We start from the raw sequence: 18,656 nt of genomic DNA on the forward strand, positions 1-18,656 counted from the left end.
ATGCCACAAATGTACTTCCCTTCAAGCTCTTTAACTCTCTCCCTGTAAATGCAGCCAAAGCTGTGTATCCCAGAGTTTACGATTGAAGGAGCTGCTTGTACGATCTGCATATAGGCATACCATTAATTTACACAATATGTGTGTAGTCTGACTGAGAACTATTGAGTTATGTTACTGTACTTCTAGTAAACTGCATGGATGCTCAAGATGTTATAGCAAAGGAGGGGAGTAAAGATTCACTTGAATGGTGACACTGTCAGACAGGCAGTAGAGTGCTGTGAAATGGGTGACTCTCATTCACAGTTGCACACAACACAATTTTTGCTTTGTTTACATGTGTCAGATGTAATATCTTGGGGTCTACCTTTAAGATATGCAAATCTGAAAAGGGGGACTAAGGTTGGTTATTCTTCTTTAATGGGAATTTCCTCCATATGGGTGTATAATGAGTTTGTCCTCTTCTGTGGCAGCTGTCTGTGGTTGGGTCAACTCGGGTTTGCGTAGGCCAAGCCTTCTCCAAATGACAAGACATTCTTCAACCATCACTTGCACACCTATACTTACCTACAGAATGAATCTGTCTATTTGCTTCTCTAACCTTAACATTTCTGTCATTCCAGGATCAGCAAGATTAAGTCAGATATAGGTGTATTTGTATTATTCTACTGCTGGCAAATGGAATTTGCAGTGAACAGAGATGTAATGATTTTCTCCACCCTAAGGTAGGAGTGCACAAAGCAGAGAAGTAATGTCCACCATCTACAAATGTGTAGATGCCGTTCCGGGCATGCAAAATCTTTAATGATCTAGTACATGGATAACCTTCAGTAATGTAGGTTTGGGGTCATTTCTAAAATGATTAAATATCACTGCATTCTGACCACACATCCCTTTGGCATAAACATACTGAAGCTGAATTAACATGATTTAATGAATGTTCCCCAGCTGTCTGGCTATATGGGCCATAAATCCCCATTGACTGCACACTCACAGAGGAACAGCATGGCTAATGGCTGCTGTTTCATTATTATTAAAATGTGTACACTAGGAATAAATCTCTCAGTGGTGCATGAAAACAGGATTTTTCTAAACCGACAGAATGTACAGCCCAGTGTGGATGTGTGTCATGCTCATGAAAACTGCAGTAAAGCTTGCTCAAAAAAACCTGAGTGCAGAATAACTTCAGAAGTTTAACTTGGGTCAAGCAGAGAACCTGCAAATATTGATATTCTGAAGGCTACCAGACTGGTAAAGGAAGGACTGTGATTATGCAATGCTGAATATGTCATGCATAACTAAACATCTGCAGTCTTGTGGAAGTTTATATAGTCTTAAATTCAAGTAATTATACCTTTGACATGGTTATAATTATTTTAATTATCTACATCTATTCCAATTTATGGCAAGATCTTGTTTCACAAAACAAATTCCTATTCCAGGTATTGTCCACCTGTACACGTTACATGTAAAGAAACGTGTGCACCAATGCTTCTCTGTTGCTGCAAGTGGCATAGGTGGGCCATTAGTGGGAACTATAAAAATAAACAGAAAATCTAATTCCAGACATAGTTAGGGGGGCACTGTAGGACATTCCACCCACTAGATAAACTTTAAATCAAGGTTAACTCCCTGCATAAACTGCCTCTACACATGTATACCTGATCAACCCCATCAGCCTCCCCCATTCATTTCATTGGCTGCATAATCCCTTGCTTTCCCCATTTACTTTGATGTACTAGATCATTACTACAAATGAGTGTTAAGTTAACAGTTAATCCAACTGTCAATTCAGAAGACACAGATGGTAATTGACCATTACAAGTTCGGTAATGGGTACAAAAAAAAAAATACAAAAACGGTTAAACATAGCACTGAGAAGTGTAAGGGCAATCAAATTTTTAAAAGAATGGTTGCAAACTTGACAGGAAGCCGATGCAAGTGCATATTATCCCCAGGGACGGTAAAGTAAATGGTGTGGGAGGCCATAAGTAAATCAAGGATCACAGATTATGAATTGCAGAGATTGGTTGTGTAATGGCGTCACCAAGTTGCCTCTCCTTGGCAGTCTTGATCGAAAGTATATTGTCCAGAAGGATAATGACTCCAAGCATGCATCAGAATCCACACAGAAATTATTAAATTAAAGCAACAACCATGTTCTGCAATGCCAATCTCAGTCTCCAGACTTAAATCCCATGAAAAACCTGTGATCTGAATTGAAGAGGGTATCCCAAGGATAGCAATGATTATGAATAATTCTGCATGGAGGAATGGTCAGAAATCCCTCCAAATGTGTTCTCTAACCTTATCACAAATTATAGGAAAAGTCTCATGCTAGTCATCTATGCCATTGGTGTTTGCACACAGTATTAAACTTTTTTGTTTTTTGAAGAAATAAAAATAACATTTTTGGTTGAGTTTAGTTGATTCCATTGAATCATTAATAAAGCACTCTACTTTACACATGTTTGAAAATAAAGCTTATGTCAATGTTCAATAACTATAATTTTATTAGTTTACAGCACTGTTTTGTATATTTATCAAGGGTGCCAATAATTCTGGAGCCTTCAGTATAAGACTTTAGCCTTTAATGTAGGTATTAAGAGTACGCATGAGATACAAATAATCCTGTCCAGGCTGGGTGTTTGTATTTGGAAAATAACATATTAAATGAACCAGTATCTTGTGCGAAGCAGTGGGAAATGACTGAAAAAATATCCTCAACCATAGTGTCAGTAACAAGTGTTTGAAGTCTCAAAAAATAGTTGCAGCTTGTAAAGATTATGAGATGGGTGAATGCATTGATATGCTGCGTTAATTGCTTATGTCCATCGCGGAAATACATGCTTTTTGCCTTTAACAGAACATTGTTGCAAACAGAGCATACTCAACTGGCATAGCTAAAATAATAAAAAAACAGGGAAAAACTTCTGTAATAAACAGCAAGCGATACAAATAATTGCTCTTCACTGAGAAATAAAATACTGTATGTAATGGAAATTACAATAGCCGCCACAGCTGGAATATGTACATATTTTGTCCTGCACTGGATATGCTTTTATGTGGCAGCAGTTTCTTGGATATCGCCACATGCAGTGAAGATATTCAATGGACTAAAATGCGTTTTAACTGCACTGTTTAAGATCTGCCTCATTCACAACATGTGGTTTGTAGGCAGTCCCATTCAACTCACTTCCCTTGTAAACTCCTCCCTGTCTTCGGGATGTTTCCCCTCATCCTTAAAGAGGGCCTACATCACCCCACTCCTGAAGAAGCCCACTCTGGGCCCCTCCACCATACAGAACTACCATTCTTTTCTATCAAAATCACTTGAATGAGCTGCTTCTAACCAACTCTCTAACTTATTTTAAAAGAATAACCTGCTGGACCCCCACCAGTCCGGATTAAGACCTGGTCATTCAACTGAGACCGCACTCATCTCTGTGAAAGAATCCTTCAGGCTGCACAAGCAGCCTCCCTCTCTTCTGTCCTGATCCTTCTAGATCTCTCTGTGGCTCTTGACATTCAATACTCCTATCCTCCCTGGCAGCTATTAGGGACCTGCTGTATAGTCCTAGCCTCCTATCTCTCTGGTCATTCCTCCCAGGTTACCTGGTCCCCTTGTTATAGGAGTTCCCCAGGGCCCTCTCCCCTCCTCTTGTCCATCTAACACTCCCTTGGCCCTGTTATTAATGCTCATGACAAGTCATACCACTGTTATGCTGATAACACCCAAATCTTTCTCTCCTTTCCCCCATCTGACACACAGGTCTCTACCCATATCTCCACCTGCCTGAAGCTCATCTAAAGCCAATCTAAAGCTCAACCCACGTAATCTTCATCCCTGCTCTAAAGTCTCCTTTTTTTCCATTTCACTAGACACCACAGTGACCTCATCCCCCAGTGCAAGGAACCTCGGAGTGGTGATGGACAACAGACTGTCCCTCTCCAGGAACATTGCGAAGGTGACCCAGGCATGCAGGTTATTCCTGGACAACATCCAGAGAAACTGTCCCTTCCTCACCACCTACTCAACTCAGCTTGTTCAAGCAATAGTCATGTCCTGCCTGGAATACTGCAACTCAGTGCTGGCTGGCCTTATTTAACGTCCCCTGATACTCACGTCACCCCCCTGCTCACGGACCTCAACTGGCTGCATCAAATTTACATTTAAAACATTGGAAACAATGCACTACAAAGAATTGCATTTGAACCTCTGAAGCGACAACAAATACATTGTTTTGGTGAGACCTGACAATCATAAAATCTTGGCAACAGTAATATGAGTTGGAGCAGGTATAAAAAGTTTCCTGTCAGGACCCCTTGCTGTCTTCTAGAGGATCATATAACAGGCCTGACAGTTACCGTAGGAATCAGCCATCTGATGCCTGATTTCTTTGAACTTATCTGTGTCAGATGACATCGTATTTCCCTTCTGTACAAAGACACAGGGTCCCATTGTATCATTGTGGTGATAAGTAAGAAATAGGAATCTACTGAACCTAAAAGTTTCCATAACTACAATTATTTTAAGTAAAGGACAAACAAGCAGACTCATTAAATGCAATGAATTACATTGGAATCTGTGGCTAGGGGTTTATGCTAATTCATGTTGCTTATTAATCATGTAAAACAAAAGTAAACAAACAAAATGACCATTGACATTAGTCTTTTCTTCCCCTATTTTTCACTTGTTGGCATGAATGGACGGCCATTTAACATTTTCCTTTTTCTTGAGCCACAGGAAGCCCAAACGCACAATGGAAAGCAAAATAAAATAGCGAAGTGTTTATTTAGAAGTACTTGATTACAAAGACATCCAGCTGCCAGAGACCTCAATGGGCCTAATGAGAGAGTGGGAGAGAAGCTAATTAACGCATGCTTGTGTTGGAATGAATCCAACAGGAGAGAGGAAGACCATAGCTTTAGACTACCCATCTTAAGATTATATGTTAAATAAATAACTATTTTCCTCAAAAGCTTGCTCTAGTATTTAGTTAATTAAAGTGTGTGGTGACTTGCTAACTAGTAGAGTAACTGCAGTTGCTGCAATAACTGTCTTAACTTGTCTGTTCCGTTGAAGGTAGGATTCATCCATAACAACTGCCATTGATGACTGTATGGCATTAACCAATAATTAATTAATGGTCTACTCTGACCTATTTTAGCCTCATGATGGCTAGTTTTTACAGCCATTGTTAATTCTTTGGGCCTCATATAGAGAGTCAACAGCAACAGCAAAGGTCCTAGATTAAGATATTAATGGGGATGGGGATGTTGTTCCACCACTGGGGATCTAGGGTGGAGTCTGCAGTGGAGTCTGCAGTTGGGACAAGTTAAAGCCATTCCCGTGCCTGGCAGAATCAACAAGTCAGCTTGTGGCAGCAGAGCGGAGTTGTCGAACTGGTGTGCAGGGCTGAATTATGTCCTGTAGGTAGGGAGAGGCTGTCTTGTTGGCTCCAGCATAAGCCAGAGTTAGAACTTTGAATCTGATCCAAGCAGCAACTGGTACCCAGTGGAATGAATAGCCGGGGCGTGACTTGTGAATTTTCGGAAAGGTTGAAGACAAGTTGGCCACAGTGTTCTGGATGAGCTTTAGTGGCTGGATGGCGTCGGCTGGCAGACTTGCAGTAGTGAGTTGCAATAATCTAGTCGGGAGATTAGCCTAGATGTGGTCAGGTATGGTCGAATGCTCCTGATGTTATACAGAAGGAACATGCAACTTGCTCTTTGAAGTCCAGCTGGTCATCCAGGACCACCCCCAGGTTCCTATCAGACCAGGAGGCTGTCATTGTAGCACCATAAACTGTGACTGAGAGTTCTTATAGTAGGGAGGCTCTGTGAGGGATGAACAGCAGTTCCATCTTGTTGAGTTTGAGCTTCAGGTGATGCCTGGCCATCCATGATGAGATGTTGGCCACAGAGGCAGACAATTTATCACTGACTTGTGTGGCAAAGGGAGGGAAAGCCAGGAACAGTTGTGTATCTGAAGTACAGAGCCCTGTGAGAAGGGGAAGGGGACTTACCTAGTAGATAAGAGGCAAACCAAGACAGGGCAGTCGCAGAAATTTCCATCTCAGCCAGGGTGGAAATCAGGAGTTGGTGGTTGACAAATGCTGCAGAAATGTCAAAGAGGATCAGGACAGAGGAGAGGGATGAGGCTCTTGCAGTGGCAAGCGCCTCATCACAGCCGGGAGAGAAGTATCCGTTGAGCGCCCGGATTGGAAGCCTGACGAGAGAGGGTTGAACAGATTGTGCTGTTGGAGAAAAGAAGAGAGTTGGTTAAGTACAGATTGTTCCAGAGCTTTGGACAGGAAGGGAAGTAGTGATACTGGTCGATAGTTCCTGACATCAGAGGGGTCTAAGGATGGTTTCTTAAGGAGTACGATAACACAGGCCAGTTTAAAATCAGGGGGAACATAACCACTGGCAAGGGAGTCATTAATTCAGGAAATCTTGTGTTACGGGAATACTGTCAGTGACAACGGGAGGTTAAATTGGTAGGTCAACAGAGGGTTTTTCTTTTCTTGGTGGGAGGATGTACTGAAGTATAGCCATAGTTGAATATCTCCTATTGTGTAATAAATAATAATGCCTTTCAGGAAACCGTCTTTGTTAAATGGTCCACTCCACTCCATTCCAACGTTGGCCTTTTTATAATGAGGGAAGTCAAACACTGGGGTTAAAGATATACTATGCAGTGGCAGCTGCATTTCAAACATCTTCTTCTCAGTCACTGAACAAATTAATCAAGGTCTCCTGCAATTTGACTGAATGACTGGATCCAAGGTTATTGCTTCATAAAATGTTTCTTAAAAATGTAAAACTAATGAAACATGTTCCTGTGTTTATATAATGGCAGCAGGAATGTACTTCAGTATAGAATTGAGTTTGTGGTGTCAGGTGAATTAAAAGAATAGTCTTCGCTATATCACGGGAAGATTTATCAGATACTATGTACATAATGCTTGTGTTTCACCATGTGGAAATGAGGGCACTTTTTATGCATAGCTGCCCCCAATTGGGTGATCGTCTTGCTGTACGATGAACCATTGGAACCATTCCCTTTTAGCAAAGTTGGAAAGCTCTACGTCTATCAATCATAGACAGAACATGTGCGTTCCCATTGTATATATTTGAAAGGTTTATGGACGGAAAGGTTATTAATCTGGATTTCCACAAAGCGAGTAAAGCTTCCAAAGGATGCATTTGGCCCTGCTGCTCTTATCAATATTTAATGCACAACCACAATAAATGTGTAATAAGCATAAGACAATGTGATGTTGACAAATAAGGATTTTAATTATTTACTTCGGAATGCGTTTGAAAAAATATGGTTTGGTAATCTCTGCTGTCTTCAATTTCATTGTGTGACTTCATTAAAGTTGACTGAGGGAGTAAGTGAGGCAGGGGTGGTGACTGCATCACTCTCCTCTTAATGAAACTGCAGGGCCCGTTTGTTTACCTCAGACAATAGGAGTGCAAGCACCATTTCCAGTCTTGATAACCACAAGCCATTTGCCAGCAGACGGATCTGTGAGTGCATGAAGAAAGTAGAAAGTGTTATCAGCACTGGAGCAGCTACTGTTGGTAACGTGTAGTCATGGTGTCCGGGGAGACTAATAGAGGGGCTCCAAGACAAGGACAGGGTGGGGGTGTGGGGGGGATAAGAAGCCCTGTTTCACCAATGCCAGGCCATTTGCCGGGAACAACTTTATCACTTGCTTGCATGTGCCTACCATTCCGCCATATTTTTTTACATTGTTTTGTTTCCTTTCTAGATTTTTATTTTCGGAGCTTTAATAAAAAAAAAATTGCATCCTTCCTTTCAAACAATGAAAGCCTGTAAATAAGAAGCTTTTATTAATTTTTTCTGGGGGTGGTTGCTAATTGTCCATAAACCTAAAACAAATGGAGAAGGAGTATAACAAATGATTAGGTCACAACCATAAACAATGCCTAGCTCATGGAAAGTAACACAATTAATTCAATAATATTTAAAATAAAGAAATACATAATTACATTCATGAATTTGTCAATAAAACAATGAATATGAGGTTAAAGTCAGCTTTAATTTAATGGTATTTACATCCATATCAGGTAATCCCTGTATGAATTACAGCCCTTTTTATTCTTTATTTTATTTCAAATCCAATGTGCTGGAGTAAAGAAGCAAACTGAAATTGAATCACTGTCCCAATAATTTAGCATTTAACTGTGTGAGTGTGTGCGTGTGATGCCATACAAAGATAATACCTCAAATCGAGATACGTTTTGCCAGGATAATCATGGAATAAAATTTCCATACCATCCCATCCCTAATATATACTCAGTATTAGACTGTTTTTTTTACTTATTGTGCTTCTGCTGCGGTAGCCCATCCATTTCAAGTGTTACAGTTGTAACGCATGGTTATTTGAGTTACTGTCACCTTCCTTTCAGCTTGAACCAGTCTGGCCATTCTCCTTAGTCCTCTCTTGTTACCAAGGTATTTTTCCCTGCAAAACTGCACTGTTTTGTTTTTAACAATCTCTGTATGTTCTAGACTGTTCTGTGTGATAATCACGCAGATTCTCAAATCACCCCATCTGGCATCAACAATCATTCCACGGCCAACGTCGCTTAGATCACATTTCTTCTGTCTGAACAGCAACTGAACCTCTTGACCATTTCTGCATGCTTTCATTCATTTTTGCTCCCACACAATTGGCTCATTAGATGGTGTAAAGGTGTGCCTAATAAATTGATCATTGAGTGTATACATGCAATATTTTACACACACATATTTTAGTATATTAAAGTAAAATGTACATTCAAAAGAGCTTTGTGGTTTCTTCTCCGGTAGTGGCACTGTGTAAGAGTTTTGGTCATCTCGGTTTGTGTATTATGCTTTGGTATGGAAATGTACAGGATAATATTTAGTATTCAGAACAGGCTGCCCTCTCCTGGCAGGATATGACTGATCATTACTAAGGCTCTGCTCAGATGGTACTAGCATTTAAAATTACTGTATGTCATTGTCTGTATTACATATTCGTGTTTGATACCTGACACCTGTCAACTCAAACTGCTGACCCACTCTGGCATTAATCTACATAGTGACCACCAGATAACAGAATGAGCTGAATGAAGGATTTAGTCAAGAAAGCCCCTGTATTGTCATTCTTTTATTTACAGAAGAATTAAAAGAGGTCATGGTCCGTAGCTTAGAACGAAACCCCACTTTGTTCCTTTTAAAGATTCCAAATTTAGGTGTCATTGGTTCTCTAAATAACTGAACATACAGTGCAGTCTGTAAGTATTTGGATTGTGGTACAATTTCTGATCTGTACTCCAGCACATTAGATTTGAAATGAAATAATGAAAAGGTTAAATTGCAGACTGTCACCTTTAATTTGAGGGTATTTATATCTATATTGAGTGATCCGTGTATATACATACAGTGGCATACAGACAGTGGCTTCAGAAAGTATTCAGACCCTTTCACTTTTTGCACACTTTTTAATTTTAAATGGATAAAATTGCCATTTTTCTCAATCAATCTATACTAAATAACCCATAATGACAAAGTGAAAACATATTTTTAGAAATCATTGCAAATGCATTAAAAATCAAAAACTGAAATCTCATTACATAAGTGTTCAATACTCTTTAGAAGCCCCTTTGGCAGCATTAACAGCTTTGAGTCTTTTTAGGTAAGTCAGGCTTTGCACACCTGGATTTGAACATTTTATCCCATTCTTCCTGTCAGATAATCTCAAAATCTGTCAGATTGGATGGGAAGTGTCTGTGTGAACTGCCATCTTGAGGTCTCTCCACAGATGTCCTATGGGGTTTAAGTCTGGGCTTTGGCTGGGCCACTCAAGGACAAATCCTGGTCAGAGACTTGTTATGAAGCTACAACAGTGCTGTCTTGGCTGTATGCTTCGGGTCATTGCCATGCTAAAAGGTGAACCGTCACCCGAGTCTGACATGGTGTGCACTCTGGAGCAGGTTTTCTTCAAGGGCCTCTGTATTTGGCAGCATTCATCCTCCCTCAATACTGACCAGTCTCCCTGTCCCTGCGCTGAAAATCGCCCCAAAGGCATGATGCTGCCACCACCATGCTTCACCATAGGGATGGTATTAGCCAAGTGATGAGCAGTGCTTGGTGTTTGCCCAAAGATGTAAGTTTTTGTCTCATCATACCAGAAATCTTTTTCTTTGCATTCTCAGAATCCTTTAAATGCTATTTGGTAAACTCTTTGGTAAATGGCTGTCATATGCCTTTTACTCAAGAGTGGCCACTCTACCATAAAGGCCTAATTGATGGAGTGCTGCTGCAGAACTGTTCTAGCGACTGGTTCTCCCATGTTTGCCGAGGACTTCCAAAGCTGTGTTAGAGTGACTGTTGGGTTCTTGGTCACCTCCTTGATCAAGGCCCGTCTTCTTTGGCCAGACAGCCAACTCTGTGAATCGCCCTGGTGGTTCCAAACTTCTTCTATTTCACAATTATTGAATGCTTCTGGGAACACTCAAAGCTTTAGGAACTGTTTCATACCCTGTGCCCCGGCACAATTTTCAGAGATCTACAGAGAGTTCCTTCATGGAACCAGGATTTTTCAGTGGGATTTGTCTGCTGACCAGCTGATCACTGCAAGCTACTGGACTGGCATCCACACACAAAACCACTGAGTAAATCAAAGCTGTTTTCCTTATTTTGGCATCTGTTTAAGTACTGTAATTCTGGGAATATCCCTTTTTATAGAGTTTTAATTTGATTTCATGGTTTTGTGTTGTTTGTTTGTTTATTTGTACTTAGATTGCATTAAGACTGTTATGTACAGTACTGAGGACCCAGACGCAGACCAGGGGGTAATCCAAAAACATAGTTATTTATTCCAAATTCGTAGCCAGGAGATCCAAGACAAAGACAAAAACAGCAAGCAAAAGAATGGTAGAGGCAAAAACAGGCAAAAAGGTCAAAAATCTAGTAAGTCAATAGGCAAAAGTACAAAAGGGGGAAGGCAAAAACCAAAGTCACTAAAACAAAGCAGATAATCAAAAACCAGGAAAGCAGAAGGGCAAACAAAACAAGAGGGTAAGGCAGTCTCGAAAATCAAGGTCAAAGGGGTGTCTTTATGAATCTCAAGAAATAGGCGTAATTAGTAATTATAATTAATTTGGCACTATAACTGATCAACGTTCTGACAATGATAGAAACGGAGACTTTAAATACATGAGGGAAGGTGACAATCTAGGCGGGGCTAGGAAAAAGGTGGGCTAAACAAATAGACAATAGGTGGGGAAACATAATAGGGTAATAACATCACAGGAGGGAGACGAAAACGCGGACAGGATGCACGTAACCAAACATGTAAAACATACAGCTCCGGATTAGTGAGTATACATTTGCATAGATTGAAGACGTAGTGATAGACAGGTGCGAACACTTCACTGACACTAAGCGAGTAATCAGGGATAGCATAGGGAGGCGGAGTTATAGAACAGTGCAGAAACAAGAGATTGCGTTAGTGAATTAGTTACGTGAATACTTCTAAACTACCCAATAAAAGTGACTGTTAGTTAGTTCGTTAGACAGACAGTAAGTGTATTAATCGGATTAGTACTCTACAATATCTAGATTAGTAGTAGTTAGTAAGAATAGTGCTTTACAACATTTAACTACCAAGAGAAGCAGGAAGTAAGAATCGCGAGTTTTGAAGGAATGTTGAAAACCCGAAACTACCGTAAACACCCGAATAGTGGGACACGCAGACAGGGGAGTGACTAGGCTGGTAAACATTCAGACGCAGACATAACAGGGGATGACAAATGAGAACTGTAATGGAAAACAATAACCAAGGATGTATGAAAAATGAATAAATAACAAGAATAAACATAAATACACACAGGACAGATACAGAAATATTACAAAGACATTGAATGTGACTAGTAACTCAGATAGGGTAGGTCACTAGGCTAACCCACAGTGTGTGCACCTAACCTATAAAATTCAGGTGTAAGTGTGGTCTCCTTTTTGTCCCTACTGTGTCATCTAATCATCTACTTTTAGTCTTGAATGATACCCAGCCCATCTAAGCTATAGTCATAGTGGTTTATTGTCATGGAAGTAGCTTAGTTAATGTTGTGTGTTGTATATCTTGTATTAGTAACATATCACTGATGCAGTTTATTAATAAGTTTTATTTATTTACAAGTGTTTATTTGCTTGAACAAACTGGCTCAACTGACTATAAAACTTGTTAAATAAATATTGAATGTATGTTGCCTGCCCATGTAGACATACACTACATTGAAAACACCATATTGCTTCTCACTGTGCAATTTAGAATATATTTTTAGTTTTAGTTTTACTACAATTGTTCAATCAATTTAGTTCATGCCTTCAGAGTGTCCAGATGCTCGAAGACAGGAATTAAGAATTTTGAATATGTACAAACCACCAACTGTGGTAATTCAGTTTAAAGTTCTTCTGGCCAATGTTTAAGCAAAGTGCATTGTCATAAAACATAGATAATTACCTCGAGGAAAACTGCACCCCCCCCATCCCCCCCTTCTCATATTTTACATTCCTCTATGTGGATACTAACTCAACCTTTAGGCCCGCGGAGGATGGGCATCCCCATATAGCCGGTGTCAAGGAACTGCTAATTCCTCATTCACCATTTCTTTTGGCCATGGGAAACTTCAACGGGTCTCCTCACAGTAGTCAGCAGATAGGAAAAGGAGTAAAAAGTAAATTGGGGTGTTAGAGTGTGTGTGTCTCTGTGTGTGCGTCAGTCTCAATGAGGGTGGCCTGGCAAACTGGCACCTCTCATACTATTAAGATTCCAGATCTTAAAAATGGTTCATTCACCTACAACCTCTATTTTGGTGATTCTAGATGAGCCCATACCAGAATAAGACGGAAGCCAGACTGTCACTGCTGTCTTCATCAGGTGGTGCAATTACTGGCTGGTCACCATCATTTGGAGAGGGTTAATTTCCCTAAATCCTTAAAAAGGGATGTGTTGTAAGCAATGTAGTATAAAGAAAGTTGTTGTAACTTTAATATATCTTAATCTGCTTGTGAGTTGTACATCTTGATGAAGTTTGATCCAACAGGTTGCTCTGCCTATCTTTGATCATTATTAATAAATTAAATAGAATACATGTTGGATAAGTGAAGGGTTTTAACGTGCTTAGTATTCAGAGTGCCAAACATTAAAAGAGGGTGTTGATGGTTAAAACTGCTGGATTCGGAAATGAACCATATTTCACCTTAACTTCACTTCCCAGACACTGGGTTACTCTCGAGATTTCTTCCCATTGGGTGGAGTCATTTAACTCATGTGCTAGCAGGGGCTTAAGGCTAGTATTTCCTTTTTTCCCTTTGTTGTTCTGCAGGGTGTCTATATGAAATAGAATTACATTTACTTTATGGTTTTTAACTTATTTATTATTTATTTTTACTATGTTTTATACATTTATCGATTTCATATTTTTATATGATCTTACAATTTGTGTTGTCTCTTATGGCAGTGAAAGTTATTATAATTAGCATCATCATTTATTTCAGAAATTATTCCTTGAATGTTTAATTAATATGGCATTAACCTTGTAATGCGAAATTCAACATCTAAGCGTGACACAACACATGATGTCAGTTACCTTCATTTTTGTCTTCTGACAACAATTTCTGTACACATGGTTATGAATAACTTATAAAGATTTTGCACTGGTAATGAAGGCATTGTGCATGCTTCATGAACACTTTATGATTATACACTTGATGTCCTGCAAGATATCACCTGTTTTCATCTGTTTTCAACCTCATAGTTTGGTTAATTTAATGAAAAACTTGAGGTATGGAGTTGTTTCCAAAACAAGTGTCTTTAAATTATTTTTCAAACATTCTCATCATTGATGCAGATTTCTCTTGAAATGGTACCTTGTACTGACAATACAGCCAAAATGTCTCAGCCTAAGAGCTGCAGGCCAGTGTAGGCTACCATCAACTGGTGGTGCCTTTTAAATCTCTGGCAGCTACAGCGCTATACATATTGTATCAATCAGAACCGTATCTCAATATATTTCCCTGTGGTGATACTCTACAGCTTACATTATGAAGCCTGCTCTTATGTGCCAATCGGGTGCAGTGGCACAACACTCTCTGTTCTGTTCATTCATTTATCTGATGATGACTAATTTGTAGAGGGAACGCTGATAAGAGGAGGCTGTGTCCTGAGCGTGTTTGATAGCTTTGAGTATAAAAACAGTCAATTAATTAATAAAGCCGTGCTCTGATAGAAGGCATAATCTCCAGCCTCGCAGATTCAAGAAGATGTTCTTATTTTCCCTATTGCCCACTTCAAAGGACAACACAAGGTCCCATGCAAGACAATAGAGTGACTTCCAAGTCCTTTAAAACTTTATATAAAATTATAGCTTGAAAGTCAATCTTGAATACTAATGAGAGGAAAGGTTTTATGAAGGCTTACGGTATATAACACTTTTCATTTTCAATGATTTGCAGCCCAAAGTGCCTCACAAATGGGTAGCTGAATTTACAAAATAAAAAGAGATAAAAATACAGTACAAGTACAATAAGAAAATTGATCAAATAAAAAATAATAACAGAAATAACACAGTGATATAAGGCAATGTACATTAAATTAGAGAATGCTAAGATATACGTAATTTAAAAAAATAAAACAAAAGAAAAACTAAATAAAATCTATAATGAAACAAATATACTAATTAAAAGCCATCCTAAAGAAGTACACTCAGTGTATTAGTTCCACAGATTTGGTGCATAAAACAAAAGGCCTACCTTTTTGCTTTTCTTTCAGAATCTTGAGCAGAACATAGGGCTCGACTGGATAAGCAGTCAGTAGTATACTGTATTTAGGTGTGAATCCATTTATAACTCGTTGGTAATTATAACAGCGGTTGGGAGCAGTCTGACCCCCCCCCCCCCCCCCCTAATTGGGACTTGAAACCCTTGACGGAAGTAAAAATAAAAGGTTTGGGAGGTTCTAATAGAGAACATATTCAAATGTGTTTCACCAGTCCTGTCTGAAGTGCAATTCTTCTATAATTTCATACCGTGCATCATGCTATTTCTTAACCACCTGAGCAAGCTTGACTCAGTCATTATATTAGCACATTCATTGTTAAGTCCCCTTGAGGGTTTTTTCCGCATTCATTCCTTTTTTCAGGGTGCAATTTCCAATCAGTATGGTAACAGGATGTATTATTTGAAAGCCTTAAAACTCAAGGTTCTATCCGTATAACCTACTTGCCATTGCTTTAGCGACAACAGTTCCTTATTTTGTAACATGTGGGTGGTAAACTCTTCTCTGCATTTTGGAAATCCACATTCTACAAGAAATATGGTAATGTCGGTGTTCGCTTCACAACAAGTGTCAGCGGACCAAATGCACAATAGTTTCTCATTCTAAAAATGTGCTAACATAGATAACATGATAGAATGTCCATTGTTTACTCAGAATTTCTCTGAAGGAATTATCATTATTGTCTGTTTTGCCTTGTATACGTCTACAACAGTACTTGTATATATAAATTCTATTATCAACTTTTTGTATAGGCTCTCTTGAACATGATGAGCCCAAGTACAACCATCACTGACCTGTATTCCTAACGTAGATGCAGATAAAATGTGTTACCCCCATCTGTGTGCAAGAAAATTCTGTATAAAAAAATAAAAATTCAGTTTATCAAATAAAAGACTACGGGCATGAAGTGATGACTAAAAAGCAAATTACATTACATTTCCAACTGTATATTATTTGTTAGGCATGCATAAAATAACACAGCATTTTTTTGCCCGCATAACAAAACGGTAGCATTTTCAATACAATAGTCAGTTCAATAGTCTGTTGTGCTTCGGCAAAAACTGTTCTTGAGATTTTTCATTAAAGTCAGAAACATCAATCAGTGGACCTCAATGAATATGTTAGAATACAAGATAGTATTATTCTGATTATCATTATATTATGATATTATGATCTCCTGACCTGTTGCTGTCTGAGGATAGCTGCAAGGAGTGTGCATTAGTCTTCTGCAGTGGGTTGGTAGCATTTTCTCCTGGATTAGTGAAGTTTAATTTGTTTGTGCTGTTTTTAATTAAGTTTATTTAGATTACAGTGAAACTGGGTTGTGTGTTTGTTTCCCTCAGGTGAGCTAGGCTATTAAGTTAGGCTATTCTTTTCACTGGCTGGCAGGCCACAGCTTTTGTTGTAGGAGGAGTCAATAGTTTGCACCCTGCTCAGGGTATAATTACTGGCACAGCTGAAGTCACTTCAGTGTGCATTAGTCTTCTGCAGTGGGTTGGTAGCATTTTCTGTATTCAGCATCAGCTAGTTATTTAAGCAGTTGTGTAGCGCACCATCGGCAGCTGGGTGCGGCAGCCTCGGCTACTTGCCTCGCCGTATGAAGTCGCAGGTGTACAAAGTCGGAGGGTGTCTATCTACGGGTGTCCATCGAGGCTGTCTTAGAGCCAGATGTTTAATTTTGTTTTTGCTGCCTGCCCTCATTTCACTGTGTAGGATTCCTCTTGTCCTCCCTAGTTCCCTCCATGTGTTTCCTTCCCATTCATGTCCTCTCTCCTCTCCCCAGGTCCCAGTCAGGTAGGAGGTTCACTTCCCGCCAACATGGGCAGAATATCCAATACCTCATCTTCCCTCCCAGATCTGCTGGTATTGATCTCTGTGTGGCTGGTGGCCTCTGGAACTGCCAGTCCGCCGTCCAGAAAGCAGACTTCATATCAGCCTATGCCTCCCACCTCAACCTCGACTTTCTTGCTTTAACCGAAACGTGGCTCTCACCAGAGAACACAGTCACCCCAGCTGCCCTTTCCTCCGCCTTCTCTTTTTCCCACACACCCAGAACCTCTGGCAGAGGAGGTGGCACAGGTCTCCTAATCTCATCCTCATGGAGATCTAGTGTCTTCTCCTCATCCTTCGCCTTCTCCTCTTTTGAATCTTGGGGTAACTCTTGAAAACTGCCTCACCCTGGCTCTACAAGTATCCTCCACTGCCAGAACCTGCAGGTTCTTTTTGTACAATATACGCCGTATCCGTCATCTCCTGACGGAGAAAGCCACCCAGCTCCTAGTCCAGGCGCTCGTCATTTCCCGCCTGGATTACTGCAACTCCCTCCTAGCTGGTCTCCCAGCCTTGTGCCATCAAGCCCCTCCAGCTGGTCCAGAATGCTGCAGCCCGCCTGATCACCAGTCAGCCCAAGTCGGCTCATGTCACCCCGCTTCCATTGTCCTCCACTGGCTTCCTATTGCCGCACGCATCCGATTCAAGGCCCTAATGTTGGCATTTCAGGCTGCTAAGGGGACTGCCTCACCTTACATATAATCCTTGATCACTCCCTACTCCCCAGCTAGACCACTCCGGTCTGCCAGCTCTGGTTGCCTTATGGTTCCCTCACTACGAGCACCTGGCGGTCGAGCTGCACGTTCACGCCTGTTTTCCGTTCTGGTTCCTCAGTGGTGGAATGACTTGCCTACCACTGTCAGGACAGCAGAATCCCTCCCCCTATTTCGACGCAGACTAAAAACACACCTTTTCAAACTCTACCTTAGTCCTACCTCCTGATTTCCCCCGCCGCCCTTTCTCTCTTGTCTAACCCCCCCCAAAAAAAACAAATTGCACTTATGATGACAATATGTTTAGAACAGCACTTCCTATGTATTTTCCTAGTTATGGATGTGATGCTTTGACTTGTGGAAGAACCTATGCACTTGTAAGTCGCTTTCGATTAAAAGCGTCTGCGTTAAGATAGACCCTTTCCTTTATATTTGCAATCTCAGAGTACTTCACTAGAGTACAGTGATTAGAGTTGGTATTAACAATATTGAACTTCTTCATATCATACATAATACTAGCTAGCTAGTTAGCTAGCTTTCTAGTAAAACATACAGTTTTAAGACACATCAATATTATACAGCTAGTTGGCATAGGTTATATTGTGGCAATTGGCTCTTTCCTTGTTTTTGTCCATTTAGCCTGCCTAGTTATTACATTCACATGCTTTTTTGTCAGTATTGACAGTAGCCCATTTGATACATGAATTCCTTCATCATACACGCAGTAATCATTCAGTTAGATCAAATTTCAGAGGTCTAATGAATTATTATTTCTTTTTTTTTTAACATGAGTGAGAGAGCATTTTGTATGAATATGAATTGTGTCTGCCTACTCTGACACGACCCAATAGTGCACGTTGAACTGTTCCCATTAACAATAATAATTTTAATAAGCCAGCCCTATTCAAGAGGATAAAATGAATGCCAAAATCACAATGTCAAAGATCTTTTGATTGAACATATTTACATGGAGCTGTCTCGATATGCCCTGTTAAGGGGCCTGACTCCCATTCCGCACACTACCTATTCTTCAACACTATGTACAATTAAAAGCTGGAATGTGCGTGCGTCTGTGTGTGTGCGTGTGTGTGTGTGTGTGTGTGTGTGCGTGCGTGTGGCTATATGTTTATTCATATTCTGTTATGAATTTAAAATAGGCTTGGCCAATTATTCAGGGAGCTTGTCCTGGGCTGATTTGGCTGCTGTTTGTATAAGTGCTGACAGTACAGAAAGTGAAGGTCAGGCATTAGAGAGGAGGAAGGGCCACTTTAGA

Source organism: Conger conger, chromosome 3 (assembly GCF_963514075.1).
Source record: "Conger conger chromosome 3, fConCon1.1, whole genome shotgun sequence".
NCBI lineage: Eukaryota > Metazoa > Chordata > Actinopteri > Anguilliformes > Congridae > Conger > Conger conger.